At 34.1% G+C, this 17,248-nt stretch overlaps 1 protein-coding gene across 20 annotated transcripts in view; it reads left to right on the top strand.

Annotated features, from left to right (window-relative positions):
• The window catches only part of FOXP2 (forkhead box P2), a 596,515-nt gene that overhangs the window by 383,135 nt on the left and 196,132 nt on the right, over window positions 1-17,248 (top strand). For 2 of the 20 annotated variants that reach the window (XM_074379198.1, XM_074379197.1), the window contains exon 2: window positions 15,569-15,779. The exons of the other annotated variants lie outside the window; for them this stretch is intronic. The gene's annotated coding sequence lies outside the window, so the exon portion shown is untranslated. The remainder of the gene's footprint in view (window positions 1-15,568; window positions 15,780-17,248) is intronic. 20 annotated transcript variants of the gene reach the window in all.

Genomic DNA, 17,248 nt, shown 5'->3' with positions numbered 1-17,248 from the left:
CCACTTTTCTCGTCTGTTTTATGCAGAAAAAAAATGATGCCTTATTACTCATGATACATTTTAAATTGGTTACCATAACACAGAAAACAGCAGAATAGGGCTGTATACATATGTATGTATGCATATGTATATATATGTATATGTATATATATCCATGTATATACACACACACACATACACACACACACACACACACACACACACACACACACACGCACACATATATCCCCTTATGATGTCAGGGATCATAGACCCAACTGTGGGAAATTGCTCTAAAGAGTTGACAGTTATCATTACAGAATCATTGTAGACATTAGTCAGTCTCTAAATAAATAGTAAAATGCTGATGAAACACTTAACTCCCAGTATTCTGTAGCTCCGGATAATGAATATGGTTTAAAATTAATTTAACCAAATTTAATAACAAAAACTAAAACCCTCTAAAGTATTTCATGACTTGTGGATAAATCTCTTATGTGTTGTCAGAAACAACCTTTTATTTCAAATCTAATTTTCTTTCCAACTCTGAGGATATATTGATATAGATTATTTTAATTCAATAACAAGTTTGAGGTAGTACACTAACCTGAGTCCTTATGTTGATATAAATTAGAATCATCACATTTCATTTTGGAGTTTTATAGATAAGCTTCTTACCTGCCCTCTTGTCCCCTCATATACATATCTTAAATTATCTATATACATTTTTAGAAGTTATTTTATAAATAATTATATAGAGAAGTAATTTAGTTATATTTTAATGTTTTTTTTTTAAAAAAGCTCAAAGAACATTTAAATCTATACCTATAACCTAACCAGTCCTGAGAATCAACTTTGAGTTTACATTAATATGGACTTAATCACTGTTCTCTACTGCATCTCTACACTTAGAGTCCTGCCTTTCTACCTTTATTAAAGGTAAGGTCAAGCCATCTCTAGGAAATTTCCCCAAAGTACTTAATTCCCTGGCTCAAGTAAATGTATACAAGTACAGTTCTTTGCAGGTGATCTCATATGGAAACTATATATAGATATGTGTAGAAGTTGTGAACTCTTACATAGAAAGGCCTGATTTATAGTACTAACAGCCCCCTTATCTGAGACATTTTATGTTGACATTTGATGTGTAATCATGAAAATGTTCCAGACCTCCAAGAGGTGTCACTATGGCTTGGGTTCCGATTTTAACTTAATTACCACTGATTACTCTTCTTTCTTAGTTACTATTCCTCCTAGTTGGCAGGGTCCCAAAACTACATGCAGTACTCTAGAAATTAAATCCTATTAGTACTCAATATAACAGGAGGATCAAGAGACAGGGATTGTCTTGTATTTCTTACTTGTTGTGCTACTATTTATGCATTGCAATATCATGCATGCTTGAACTAGTGATTGAGGAGAAAATAGTTCTAATAGGAATTGGCAGTTGGCCCAGAAGTCCTACTCAATGCTTTGAACAATATTAACATTTGGAATCCTCTCAGTGTTATGGAGGCTTGTAAAGATTGATGTTAGGATTTATTTTTCATAATTAAATGGTATATTCTTTGTTTTTTTTTTTTTTTAATTTAAACATAGCAGTTTGCTGAATTGTGCCAAATTGGATTTTCAATTGACGATAATATAAGATTTTAAAAATCAATTTGACCCTTCCTGCCTTGGCACTAAAACTGCATGTTATTTTATATGTTTTATATAACATAAGAATGAGAACAAAGTATGTCTTGATCATGAAGAAATAAAAGAATACACCAACATTTTCAGTAGTTCGTCTTTCCCTCTCGTTTCCATCCTTTGGAAAATTTTGCTACTTTTTCTGGTTCTCCATCACACCTACTCTTCCCTTGCTCTATGCAATGAACACATGTAGGTGTAAACATTTTTATGTGTTTACACTGCACCAGCACACATAATCAATTTGGAACACAAGCTTAAATATCAATAAATGAAATAAGAGTTTAAAAAGAAAGGTAAAACAATTTAATTAACTTGACTGTTGGCTAATCAATATGAACTAATAGGCAAAACAATGGAGACATGGTTTTGATGTTGCCACTCACATTTAATATTTGTAAACTTCATGATAGAAGAGAATTCTGAGATTTCTAGACTGAAATTACTCATTAAATCTTTCTCCTAACCTTGCCCTCCACCCCATGATTTTGTAAAATATACTGTGGTATACAAGATTTAGATGATAGGCTTCTGAAGCCACAGAATTCTTCAGGATAGAAATTGCACTCCATAGAGTAGATGGAAGCTATGTAAATAGTATGTCTCCTTCCACAAGTTAGTTTTCATTTATTCTTGTCTCTCTTATTTTTTTCCCAGTCATTCAGGTTTGGATGAAATCATGCTACATTTCTTTCTCACCTGCTCCACCTCATTGCAGAAACATAACCAGGCTAAAGTTTCTATCAGAATATCTACCTTCACCTTTTCTTTTCAGTTTCACTGTGAAACCCTTTATTCTCTTAAATCTGGATTATTGTATGATTGGTCTCCATGCTTCCAGGGTTTTTTCTTTCTACTATTCAATCTTGCCTATCCTCCTGTATCATCTTATACTATGACTTTCATAATATTAAATTCCTTGCTCAAAAATCTCAGAACCAGTCTCAAGATTTTAAACTTCTAAATAATTGTGTTCAGTTCTACCTGGTATTTCTGAAACAAAATTTGTCTCAGGAAATTTGAATATGCTAGTTCCCAGTGTCAGATACTCACCCTCTTCATTCATATATACCAGGCATCCCCAAACTTTTTACACAGGGGGCCAGTTCACTGTCCCTCAGACCGTTGGGGAGCCCCCACATACTGTGCTCCTCCCACTGACCACCAATGAAAGAGGTGCCCTTCCTGAAGTGCAGCGGGAGGGGGGGGGTGTGGGGCGGATAAATAGTTTGGGGATGCCTGATATATACTAACTCAAGATTCATAATTACTGTGAATCCTGATTCTCTCAACTGGGTGACATCTTTCCCTTCTCAAGCTTCTCTGGTATTTAATGTTGCTATCGTTTATTTGGCATTTAATGATACTGACTTTTTTTAAAAGGTTAATATTTATATATCTTGCCTCCTTAACAAACTCTACAAAGTCTTTGACATCAAAGACTATATCCAAAGGGTGCTTAACATGTGCTGGACACATAGTAGTCGTTCAATAAATACTTTTTGAATGAATGGACATTGAATAATTATGATTATAATAAATGAGACATTTTAGTGTAATTAAATTAGATGTGCATTTTAAAGAATAATACAGTAGTTCTGGAACATCCTCTCATTATAATTAAATTTGAATTTACTGGTCTACTTCTTCTAGTACTATATCTAAGACATGAGGGCATTTTAAATTCGTACTCAATTAAGCTTTAAATGTACTTTACAATTTACAGATATAAATCACATTGGAATAAAATAACTATCCTTCTTAGTGTTATATGAAGTCTGAGTTCCCCATTTTATAAATCTTGGGTAACAATTTCGCTTGCAAGAGGAAACACCCCCATTTTCAAAGTGACCTTTTAAATTAATTTTGATAAAACTTACCAAAGGTGCTGATTTGTATCTTTTTAGTTGCACTGACATATATTAAGTCTAGATTAGAATTCTCTGTGCTAATCTAATTGTGCTCTGTTGGTATCAAAAAGCAAGAGAATTTGTGTATTTGTATGTGTATTTTGACTTCTGGAATTTTTGAATGTATCTTTCAAACTCAGTTTCTACTATAAAACAGGAAGCTAAAACAGAGTTATTTTAACCTTTTAATGCATTAATAATATTGATGTTATTTTGGTATATAATCCAGTGGTCAAATGACCAGTATATCCTATACACAAGGGGCTCACTAAAAGGGTTTGCCAAGAACAAATAAAAATCTTCTTGCTATCTGTAAACCATAGTGTACTAAAAGATGTATGAAAATAAAATGACTTTTAAACATTTCTTTCAGAGTAGTAATAATAATAACATTAATTGCTCACATTTCTGGAAATAAAATGGTCATTTATTCTAAAATTGATTTAGAAGGTCTTTTTCAGTGATTGTTAATTTTTGCTTAAGAAATCCTATTTCAAATTGCACCTGACTCACCCTTAGTACTGTCCTTAACCAGCAGCCATCATAGATAAGAATATTTTGTGTCTTTAGAATGTACCTTTTAGATATCACAAGTCGCATTAATAGGGAAATAAAACGAAAATCATGATATATTTTACATCAAAAGGAAGTTAGCCATAAGGAATAGCTTTTTGGTTTATTTTTTAATTGTACAGAATTTTCCAGTTGCTTTATAATTGCTATTGGTTGGAACATTATCAGTGTTAAGGAACTATGTACTCTAGATTTTAATAAATACCTAGTTTTTATGAAAAGAAATTGATAATTTTTATTTGACAAAATTCATTTGAAATGTCTGAATTTATGCATCATTAAGAATCCTGTAATAATAACTATCATTAGTACTATATTTTTTTAATATAAAAAATATATGGTTTGCTCCAAACACTGAATTTATAAATTTTGAAGTGAAAGCATTGCTTTTTCTAAAAATACTTTACAATTCAGTCTCAATTAATATGAGATTTAAAAAAAAATAAGGTTTTAGAAAACTTTTTTATTAAAAACCCCACCTACATGTGGTTTAAAGTAACCTGTATCAATCTAATTCTCAACCTGAATAATTGCAAAGATAAAACTTAATATTGCTATATTTTCTTAGAACTTCAGTGGTAGAATTTGAAATACTAAGAACATTCATCATAGTTTTAGAAATGTTAATATTATGTTTTATTGTTTCAGAGGTTTTAAATTTCCTTAAAATAGTTTATAAAAGTTGATAGGTGTGAACAGATACTTATTTCTGAACTTTTAAGCAAACATATAATCTGAATATTTAGGCGAGCTGTTTCAAGGTAAATGTTTAAATCTGTACATTTAGGTATTCTTGAGATTAACTTGAAATCCTAGACAATATTATACTTGCTGTGTAATATTGATGAATGCTAATAACAATAAGATCAATAAGAAGAATAAGGAGGAGAATAATGTCTAATCTGTATTGAACACTTTCTACATTCTTGGAACTATTCTGAATATTTTACATGTACTCGCTTATGTAATCATCCAATAACCCTTTGAAATGAATACTGCTCAATTACAAAATTTACAGAAATAGATAATGATCGATAAAGATAGAAATAAGTAATGATGTATAGAATTGATAAACAAATGATCCAAGGTTGGAAAGGTAATAAGTGGTGGAGCTGTAATACAAATCTGTATGGTGTAACTCAGAGCCCTAATCTAACCCACTACACAGAAGTCCTAAAGATATCGTTTCCTCATTTGCAAAATGTAGTCAATGCTACTACAGTAACAATTGCTGCCACAACTCCTGCTACTACTTTTCATGAGCTTGCAATGCAGAGTCAATAATAAAACAGATTTTGAACCATATAAATGTACACTGACTCTTTATCAAAAGTGTCTGTATTAGTTAGTTCTCACACTGCTAATAAAGACATACCTGAGGCTGGGTAATTTATAAAGAAAAAGAAATTTAATGTGCTCACAGTTCCACATGGCTAGAGAGGTCTAACAATCATGGTAGAAGGCAACGGGAAAGCAAGACACATCTTACATGGTGGCAAGCAAGAGCACATGTACAGGGGAACTTTTCTTTATAAGACCATCAAATCTCATGAGACTTATTCACTATTACAAGAAGAGCATGGGAAAAACCCACCCCCATGACCCAATTACACCCCAATTCATACCACAACACTTGAGGATTATGGGAGCTGTAGTTCAAGATGAGATTTGGGTGGGGAAACAGCCAAACCATATCATTCCTCTCCTTGTCTCCTCACAAATCTCATGTCCTCACATTTCAAAACCAATCATGCCTTCCCAACAATCCCCAAAAGTCTTAACTCATTTCAGCATTAACCTAAACATCCATAGTCCAAAGCCTCAACTGAGACAAAGCAAGTCCCTTCCACTTATGAGCCCATAACATCAAAAGCAAGTTAGTTACTTCCTTGATACAATGGGGGTGCAGGAATTGGGTAAATATACTCATTCCAAATGGTAGAAATTGGTCAGAGTGAAGGGTCTACAAGTTCCACACAAGACTAAAATCCAGCAGAGTAAATTGTAAAGCTCTGAAATGATCTCCTTAGACTCTATGTCTCACATCTATGTCACATTCATGTAAGAGGGGTGTTGCCATGGCCTTGTTCAGCTCCACCCATGTGGCTTTGCAGGGGACAGCCCCTATCCTGGATGCTTTCACAGGCTGGCACTTAGTGTGCAGCTTTTCTAGGTCCATGGTGCAAGTTATCAGTGCATGGTGGCCCTCATCTCACAGCTCCACTAGGCAGTGTCCTAGTGGGGATTCTGTGTGGGGGCTCCCACCCTGTGTTTCCCTTTTGTCCTGCCCTAGCAGAGATTATCCATGAGGGCCTCAACCTACAGCAGACTTCTGCCTGGTTATCTAGACACTTGCATACATCCTCCGAAATCTGTGCAGAGGTTCCTAAATCTCAGTTCTTGACTTCTGTGCACCCACAGGCTCAACAGCATGTAGAAGCTGCCAAGACTTAGGGCTTGAACTCTTTGAAGTCACAGCACGAGCTGTACCTTGGCCCCTTTTAGCCATGACTGAAGCAGCTGGAATGCAGGGCACCAAGACCCTAGGTGGCACACAGCAGGAGAGGGCCTGACACTGACTCATTTTTTCCTCCTAGGCCTCTGAGCCTGTGATGGTGGAGCTGCTGTGAAGGTCTTCAACATGCACTGGAGACATTTTCCCCATTGTCTTGGTGATTAACATTGGGCTCTTTATTACTTATGCAAATTTCTGCTGCCAGCTTGAGTTTCTCCCCAGAAAATGGGTTTTTATTTTTTATCACATCATCAGTCTGCAAATTTTCTGAACTTGTATGCTCTGCTTCCTTTTGAATGCTTTGCTGCTTAGAAAATTTTTCCACTGGATATTCCAAATCATTTCTGAAGTTCAAAGTTTCACATGTCACTAGGCATGGGCAAAAAGCCACCAGTTTCTTTGCTAAAGCACAGCAAGTGTCACCTTTGCTTCAGTTCCCAACAAATTCCTCATCTCCATCTGAGACCACATCAGCCTGGACTTTACTGTTTATACCACTATCAGCACATTGGTCAAACCATCCATTCAACAAGTCTTTAGGAAGTTCCAAACTCTCCCACATTTTCCTGTCTTCTGAGCCCTCCAAACTGTTCCAACCCCTGCCTGTTACCAAGTTCCAAAGTCGCTTTCACATTTTCAGGTGTCTTTACAACAGCACCCCACTCGTGGTACTAATTTACTGTATTTGTCAGTTCTCAAGACATACTTGACACTAGGTAATTTATAAGGAAAAAGAGGCTTAATGGACTCATATTTCCGCATGGCTAAACAGGCCTCACAATTGTGATAGAAGGCAAAGGGGAGGCAAGACATGTCTTACATGGTGGCAGGCAAGAGCACACGTGCAGGGGAACTCCCTGTTATAAAACCATCAGATCTCGTGAACCTTATTCACTATTATAAGAACAGCTCAGGAAACACCCAGCCCCTTGGTTCAGTTACCTCCCATTAGGTTCTTCCAAGACACACATGGTTTACGGGAGCTACAATTCAAGAAGAGATTTGGGTGATGACACAGCCAAACCCAGTGTCATTTGAAGAGGTTAACACTTACAAAGACTGGCTTCTTCCATTTTTTATTGGTCTACTATGACTGATGAAAAATAATACTTATAAAATGTTATAATTTTTCATATGTCAAAATTTGCCTCTTTAAAACTCAGGTTTTGGGGGATGATGTGATCCATAGAGACCACAAGATTATAACTAGATACAAAACTCATACAGATTTTAACTTTCATCTTCAGGCTCAAGTTCTGCTGTTTTTACAACTCATATGTCAGTGAAGAGATGGTCATAGTTATATTAAAAGTCAAAAATGAAAAAAAACTTTATTCCAACCTATTAATTTAATGATAAATTTGGAGTGTGAGGTTTAAGCTCTACCTGTGGCCTAACTAATGAAATTTAGGAGGACACATTGAAAAATCCAAGGATTCCTTAAATTATCTAGCATTTAAATGCTGTGTGTTCATTGAACCTTTATAATAACCCCCGTATAACTTCTGAAATTATATTACTAAATAACTTCTAGGAGGTTAAATGTATTTCCTGTTAATGAGCTCACAGAACTGGAAGCTTAAGAAAACAATACCATGAAATATTAACACTTTTGAAGGATTGATAGCAAAAAATAAAGAATAAAAGCCACTGTGTGCTCTAAGATTTTATTAGGTTACCCCACCTGCAAAAACAGATGCTATATCTATTTCAGATCATTTTGTCAGTGATATTTTAGGCACTTTCTAAATGATAATCCATCTTGATTTTAGGAGTTAAAAACTTTTCAACATTTAAAGATCTCTCTGGCATTCACAAGTATGAAGCACATTTTTAAAGCATATATCTTTTTGTAACTAAGATTAATTTTTCATCGAAAATATCACTTTCATTTTTATTTTAACATTTTTAAAAAGTAAAGGATGGTAACATTCAGTAAAAGTTGGTTTTCTTTGAAACTAGACTCTAACCTTGGATATTTGTTTTACATCTACTGGAAATAAAACAATAAGGTTTGCTTACAGCTTGGAAATAGTCTATTTGTCTAACAACATGAGTGTTTGAGTTAGCCAGAGGTAGTCTGAAATTGGTTCTGTTTATTTATTATTTGACCCTTTAAGTACATAGGTGGTCTCTACTCCTTTCCTCTTTTGCTCCTTTCCAGTATTTCCCACTCTTTTGTTTGCATTAATTCCTAATCTTTCTCCCTTCTTATAGCTGAAGCCACTAGGTTGTATCAGGAGTGAGAGTAGTGGAAAGGAGAAAGCTACACGTATCTTGTTGCTCATTTCACCTATCACAAGCCCAGAAGAATACAGACAATAGATCTTCATTTCCAACTGTGAAGTTCACCAGGTTGAGGTTAAAGATAAAAATGTATTTATTGTCTGATTAAAAAATGGACCAAAGACCTCAACAGACACTTTGCCAAATAAAATCTGTGGGTGGCAAATAAGTATATGAAAAGATGCTCCACATTGTATGTTATCAAGGAAATGCAAATTAAAATAACAATGAGATATTGCTGTGTATCTACTTAATCAGAATGACTCAAATCCAGAACACTGGCAACAAATGGTGGCAAGGATGTGCAGTAACAGGGACTTTTGTTTCTTTTTGGTGAAATGCAAAATGGTACAGCAACTTCAGATGTCAGTTTTGCAGTTTCTTACGAAACTAAACACATTCTTACTATATGATCAGCAGTTGTGCTCCTTTGCATCCCTAGGATTGAAAACATATCCACACAAAATCCTGCACATGGATGTTTGTAGTAGCTTTAATTATAAATCCCAAAACATGGAAGCAACCAAGATGTCTTTCAATAGATGAATGGATAAACTGTGGTATGTATGGACAATGGAATGTTATTCAGCATTAAAATGAAATGAGCTATCAAGCTGTGAAAAGACATGGAGGAAACATAAATGCACATTACTAAGTGAAAAAAGCTTACCTTAAAAAGCTACATGCTATATGATTCCAGCTGTACAACATCCTGGAAAGAGCAAAACTATGGAGATTTTAAAAGATCAGTGGTTGCCAAGGGCTCAGGGAGGTATGAATGAATAGGCAGAGCGCAGAAGACTTTTAGGGCAGTAAAACTACTTTCTGTGATACTTTAATAGTAGATACATGTCATTATACTTTGTCCAAACCCATAGAAAGTAAAACAGCAAGAGAAAACCATGGTATAAACTATGGACTTTGGGTGAGAATGATGTGTCAATATGGGTTCAGAATTTGTAACAAAGGTTATCAGTCTGGTGGGGGCTGTTGATAATGGGGGAGGCTGTGAATGTGTGAAGACAAGGAATATATGAAAAGTCTATACATTTTACTCAATAGTGCTGTGCTTCTAAAACTACTCTAAAAAATGAAGTCTATTAGAAATGCATATAGATCAATGTCATTTATGGACAAAACACTAAGTACATTTATACAGAGAAAATAAATACCCAAAGAAACTTTGTCTCTCTCTCTCTCTCTCTCTGACACACACACACACACACACACACACACACACACACTCTCTCTCTCTCTCTCTCCCTCTCTCTCTCTCTCTCTCTCTCTCTCTTTCTCTCACACACACACACTCACACACAAGTGGATTTACTAAAGGAAACTGAAAATTGTATGCAAACAAAATTTAGTAGATTTGTGCCCCTCTACTCTGCGGATGGTTTCTGCATCATGGAGACACTTTGGGTTAAGTTAGCCTTTTTTTCTTCTTTTTGTCAAGAAATGGGGATTGTAAAAGTTGTCTTTTCTGACAGGATGTTACCATAGGAATAAATTATCTAATAGAATTAAATATTATTATTTGTCTTTGATTCACAGAAAACTTGTTCTATAATTCTAATATCAACAGTGCTTCTTTCTTTGGTGTCAGAATCAAGATTTTTGAATTAGCATATTTCTGAAATACCAGAGGATTATTTTTAGAGAATTAGAGGTAACTTTTTAATTATTAAATTTTTAAAATGTCAATAGATATACATATCTTACCAAATTGCTGTTGCAGTAACAAAGTAAAGTGATATATTGCCCAAAGTTATATAGAGTAGCATTCCATAAAAACTTAGAATATTCATAACATAATTTGAAAAGAAACTGCCTTGAAATTGCTCCTAAGTTGCAGTTCAGTACCACCACAATTTTTGCTTCAAGTTCAGACTATGATACTGTTGAACCAATATGTCTTTCTGTTTCCTGTTTGTATGTTTATGAGATAGAGCCTTGCTATGTTGTCCAGGCTGGCCTCCCAAATCCTAGGCTCAAGCAGTCTTCCCAGTTCGGCTTCCTGAGTAACTAGGATTACAAGTGTATGCCACCATGACTCGCTAAAACAATATTTATCTTTTTATCCTTTGCCAGCACCCAAAAAAATTTGTGGAGTAAACATTGAAAACTAAAGTACTTGGGACCAAGTTTTCTCAGACCACTAGTAATTACCAGAAAGACGATGGTAATAAAAATCCGTATTTCTAAGAATATCAGAACATTTAAAATACAATGGAAGATATATTTGTTCCACAGAGTTATTTATATAAAATTAATAATATTGCAAATTCTGGAATAATTTTAAAAATTGAAACCAATCTAAAATCTCTGTTAACAAAGACTCATGCCACTGAAATTTATATGAAACAACTTAGTGGTAAAAATTTGATGACATCTTGCTATGTATTTATAAAACCGTTATGCCTGGAATGATGTTTAACTTGTCTTAAAATTCTGCCATTACACAAAGGTGCTATCAGTTTTGTTTTTTCTTTGCTTTTATTACTTACATTTTTGAAACATTCACTCTCTCATTCTAACAATGACAGGTGGCATGGCTTTTTTGTCAACACGATTATGTTCATCATTCTCATGAAGTTCTTTGTGAGAAGGTAGCATCACACACAATCAGCCATAGCTATCCCATTTTATCTGCTACAGAGAGGGCATGAAAGTTTTCATTTCTTACTTTACTTCCTTACCACATGTACAAACTATAAAATCTAACAGGCCTGCAGCTTTTATGAATACTTGATCAAAGTTAAAACTTGATGTGCACTAGAATGTGTTGGTTGTCTTCAGGTCAGCATGTGGGTCCACAGGGTTGTATAACCCCTGCAGTCCTGACATCAGTCTGTTCCGAGGTATCCTGCATTTCAAGGTTCTACAGAAAACACCAAATACAGTACTTTCAATAAAATACTTGTTTCTACTAATATTTAAGATTTTTAACAGAATTCCAAGTATTATAGTAACTGCTATAATGTATTTTCTCAACCAAAGAACTTTTCAGACTTTCAGCAACTTTGATATATTTTCATTTTCTTTCTTGCAGTGGCACGATCTTGGCTCGCTGCTACCTCTGCCTTCTCTGTTCAAGCTGTTCTCTTTCCTCAGCCTCCCAAGTAGCTGGGATTACAGGCATGTGCCACCATGCCTGGCTATTTTTTTTTTAATTTTTAGTAGAGATAGGGTTTTGCCATGCTGGCAGCGCTGGTCTTGAATTCCTGACCTCAGGTGATCTGCCCACCACCTCAGCCTCCCAAAGTGCTGGGATTACAGACGTGAGCCACCATGCCAGGCCATATTTCTTTTTCTATATAGTGATTGATTTTACTTACTACTTGGTTATTTGGGATGTGGAGATAAATTCTGTATTTATTAGATAATAAAAGTTTAGTTGTTAAAGTAGAATTTTAGTAGCCAAAACATTTTTTTTTCTTTAGCCAAATTAAGCATCATAGAACAGGTTTAGAGACTCTTCTTGTATAAATCAATATTATCTGTGACTATGACAGGAAAACTTCCTTTAGATAAAATATGTGTCAATGGAATTGAGTATCAAAAGTGGCAAAATTATTCTGTAAAATATTTAATGATTTACTTTTTTGAAAAAAAAATCAACAATAATCCTAGTATGTCTATGCCCTTATTAATAGTTTGAAAATGAAAAATGATTATATTTATGCTTATTCAAGGATAAACATTAACTTCTGTTTATCATAAAGAACTATAAATGTTGCAGAGTCTACCACTAACATAATATTATGTATGCTTCATTCTGCTATGGGGAAGAATATTAATTGTACATGCTTCAATTGATGTTTTTCAATTTTTAAGAAATTATACACAAAAAATAAAATCTTATTAAGTTAGACTTGTAAGGATGAAATACTCAAAGTAGAAAATATAATATGCCAATCAATGTATTATATGTTCATTGAGTACTCTGGCATTTCTCAGTAATCAACAGAAGGTAACATATTTACTGATAAAAGTAGCAAAAGGCAGAGAGAGCAATTAGTTATGTTTTAAAAACTTTTAGATTAACTAAAGATAATGATCATAAATTACTAGTTAATTCAGAAGTATAGAATTAAGCTTTAAGTTGTAAATATACAAACATAAATTGAACTGGTTCCTACCCACAACTTCACCAAATGCATAGAAGTTTCATTTTAAGACCTAAAGTTACTAAAGCTAAAAGAAATACGTTATTCAATGGTCTGATAACCACTTCTCTCCTATTAGTACTATTATTTATATGTTAAATTGCTATTTCTCTGTTCAGGTATATATGTAATACTAACCTAAATTGTTAATTTATTCAAGGTTTTGTACTGTTTTGAATTATTTTACTGTCCAATAATATACAGTCCAGCTCAGTGGACTTATTAAATATTTGTTAGTTTGCTGTAGTAACTGCTCTCATGTTACACATGTTCATAAATGTATTGGAGGTGGTAAAGTTGTATATAGTAGGTAGTCATACCGACTTTAGGTAGCTTATAATCCAGTAGAATTCAAATGATCAAAGTGAATGACTTACTCAGACTATGAGTTCAAAGTTGATAGATAAATTTCAAACTGTACAAAATACGTATCTATTGACAGTGATGTAATCTAGATTACTTATACATTCATAGTAAAATAATGTTGCTAGTAGCAGAGTAGCAGAGTTTAAACTTTGCTAAATTAATTGTGCGCTCAGTAACAGCTTCCATCTTTCCTATTGTGTTTACATTTAATTCTAAGACTAGAGAAAGTTCATTTTAAAATTTTAGGGTCAAATACATATATTTAGTAAAATATATAAAGGTGATTGTTAAAAGTTGCATTGGAGCCAGGCATGGTAGCTCACGTTTGCATTCCCAGAACTTTGGAAGGTCAAGGCAGGCAGATCTGAGGTCTGGAGTTTAAGACCAGCGTGGCTAAGGTGGTGAAACCCCATCTCTACTAAAAATACAAAAAATTAGCCGGTGTGGTGGCGTGTGCCTGTAATCCCAGCTATTAGGGAGGCTAAGGCAGGAGAATCACTTCAATTCATCAGGTGGAGGTTGCAGTGAGCTGAGACCACGCCACTGCACTCCAGCCTGGGTGAAAGAGTGGAATTCTGTCTCAGTAAGTAAATAAATAAATGTTGCATTCAGATAGTTTAATAGTGACCAAGAGGTATTAATATATTTTTTGAAGACCGTAGGCTTTAAATTATATTTTCTTCTAAAAAGGAGAACAATTATATACTGTTAAAATGACATTTATGTTCATTTCACATTATCATCAGAATGATCCTTTAGAATAAGATGAGGACAATATTATTTCTACTTATAAACGATGAAATTCAGATTAAAAAGCTCAGCACTGTACAATAAAAGCCTACAGAAACTGACTACAGATTGACTTGAATTTTTATCTATTTGTCTCCAAATCCTGTATTTTACTCTCTGTAACATCCAACATTATCTGGGTAAGATATCCTGAAATGTTTTTGACTTTTAAAATGATTAACTGTAAATCTTAATTACCACCTCTCAGAATCTATTGCTTAGTTAATACAGAGGTTTTCTTTCTTAAATTTGGTTTCACATAATGGAAGGAAAGGCTGCAAATAAAACTTGTTTATAAATTTAAAAATAACCATCAGGAAGTGTAAACATTTCATTTACTGTGTTTAGTTTCTGTCCTTATATGAACTCCACAGTGGTTTGGACTTACTTAATATACTTAAAAACATTTGCACCTCTTGTTCAGATCATTTTAATAAACATTTATTGACTACCTATTCTAGGCAAAAAAAAAAAAAATTGCAATGGAAAATGAAGTCCTTGTTTAGGAAGGTAATCATCTAAGGAAAATATATATGGAAGAAGTAATTACAATACAACCTAGTTAAGTGAAATACAAACACTGGAAAATAGGAAACGATTAACTTTAAAGAGCCATATAAGGTCAGATTGAGGAACATCACTGAAGCAACATTTAGTAATTGGGAGCAGAACATTAAGTCTGTTTATATGAGGATGGCATCATATTACCACAAACAATAAATTATTTTAATAGGTAGCTATCTAATAACAGAAAAATAGGCCAGGTGAGGTAGCTCATGCCTGTAATCCCAGAACTTTGGTAGGCCAAAGTGGGCCGGTCACTTGAGGTCAGGAGTTCCAGACCAGCCTGACCAACATGGAGAAACCCTATCTCTACTAAAAATACAAAAAGTTAGCGGGGTGTGGTGGTTGGTGCCTGTAATCCCAGCTACTCAGGAGGCTGACACAGGAGAATCACTTGAAACTGGAAGGCAGAGTCTGCAGTGAGCCGAGATTTTGCCACTGCACTCCAGCCTGGGTAACAACAGTGAAACTCATCAACTCATCTCAAAAAAAAGAAAAATAAAAAAGAAAGAAAGAAAGAAAGAAAAAGAAGAAACATTTTAGTTGAGACTCCACATTTTTAACTGTTTAGAAATTGTAAGCCATTCAGCAGCATCTCATTTAATTTTATAGGAGTACTTTGCAAATAAATTTTCTTGGGGCATATGTCAGGATGATTTCATGTTGGGTGGTTGGCTTTGTTTCATTTTCACTGTCCTTGTTGGGCATCTTTCTTTCCTCAGGAGGATGTTGTCTCTTACACCCAGGTTATTTGTTAAAGTCTTTGGATCTATACTTAACTGATGACCTAGAAGAGCGATTCTCAAAAGTGTGAGTCCTGGACCAGCAGCAACAGCATCACCGGGAACTTGTTAGAAATGCACATTCTCAGGCCACTCCCTAGACCTACTGAATCAGAAACTCTGGGGTTGGAGCTCAGCAATTACCCTGCAGGTAATTCTGATGCATGCTCAAGTTTGAGAACCACTGGCCTAGAAGAAATGAACTACTGCAACTTATGAGGAGTCATGAGATCCAGCTCACTTTTGCTCAATACCTATCAAAAGCTTGTCTGAGAGTGATTATGGAGGATTGCATGCAGAATACACACTCCATTAAATCCTCTAAAATCTAACTGATTAATTAAGTACAGGGTTATTGCTGATAGCCTCATATCACCATTATATTGGATCCATATAAAATTGCTTACTATCAGTAGCCTAAATTTAGGAACATTATAATTTAAAAAAATACTTAATTGGTTACTTTATTCAAGAATGTTTTAGGGATGTCATTCAGTATCTTTTTCAGTGTTTGCTACCTAAGATCCCATTAGGGTAAGAATATAACTCAGATTTCACTGTTAGGAATAGTTCTGTTTGTGAGCAGCTTATTTCCTCTCATCTTACACAATGAAACTTGAAATTTAATTATGATTTTCTCTTCATATGAGTTGTTAGAAAGCTTAGCATTGAATTTGTGGCTAACCTTTAGCAAATATATAATACTTAATGATGTGACTGTTCCTGATTCCAGGACTTTTCTCTCTCTCTCTTTTTTTTTTTTTAATAAAAACACATTTAACTTACCTTCTTACTTGTGCAATGTAATGGCCATTTTAAGTTTCTTTTTAATGACAAGTTGAAGGATTGCTAAATTAATTAACAAATAATATTAAAACTTATGTGCCTATAGAAGATGATGATCTATACAATATTTTACCAATAAATAAAATTCAAAAAGGACTTATATAGTTTTTGAATAATGAAATGGAATCAAGAATGTAATGTCAAGAAAGATACTCTTGTCAGAAATGAGAAACTGAAACTTCTAGTGGCTCAAGGATTTTCCGGTGGTCAGTGAGGTTAGCTAATGGTAGAACCAAGGTGAGAATTTAAGTCACCCAACCTAGGTGTCTGAGTATTTATTCCATTGTTTCATGGGCTTGAAGTCTTTGCTACTATTTAAAATTGTATATTTACTTTTAAAATATTGTATGTACATATGTTAATATATACAACCCATTCCTTTTAGAGTATGCATTCTTCATTTATATTTTATATATTATCTGCTTTTAAAATATACAGAGAAAAAGTATTTTTTCTTTTAAGAAATATCATTATCCACAGAATTAAGCATTCAGATTCAAAGAGCCTTAGGGATATAGAAATTTGAGGGATTAGATGAATAAGTTGAGGCCTCAAAGACTGCTTGCCCAAAGTACTACAACTCTTTAGTGGTAGAATCAGGACTGGAACATATGCTTCTTTACTCCTTGTAGTAGAGGTTTTGCTACCATAGAGAAAGACAAACAAACATTTTTTTTTTTTCACATAAAAAATAATTGTGATGTGTAATAGTACAGTTAATGCAGAGATGCTATAAGCCAGAATAAAGATGAGGAATTGTTGAAACCAATTTAA

Source organism: Saimiri boliviensis, chromosome 10 (genome assembly GCF_048565385.1).
Source record: "Saimiri boliviensis isolate mSaiBol1 chromosome 10, mSaiBol1.pri, whole genome shotgun sequence".
Taxonomy (NCBI): domain Eukaryota; kingdom Metazoa; phylum Chordata; class Mammalia; order Primates; family Cebidae; genus Saimiri; species Saimiri boliviensis.
Note: the sequence above shows the minus strand (reverse complement) of the source record. Positions and strands in the feature narration are given on the sequence as shown.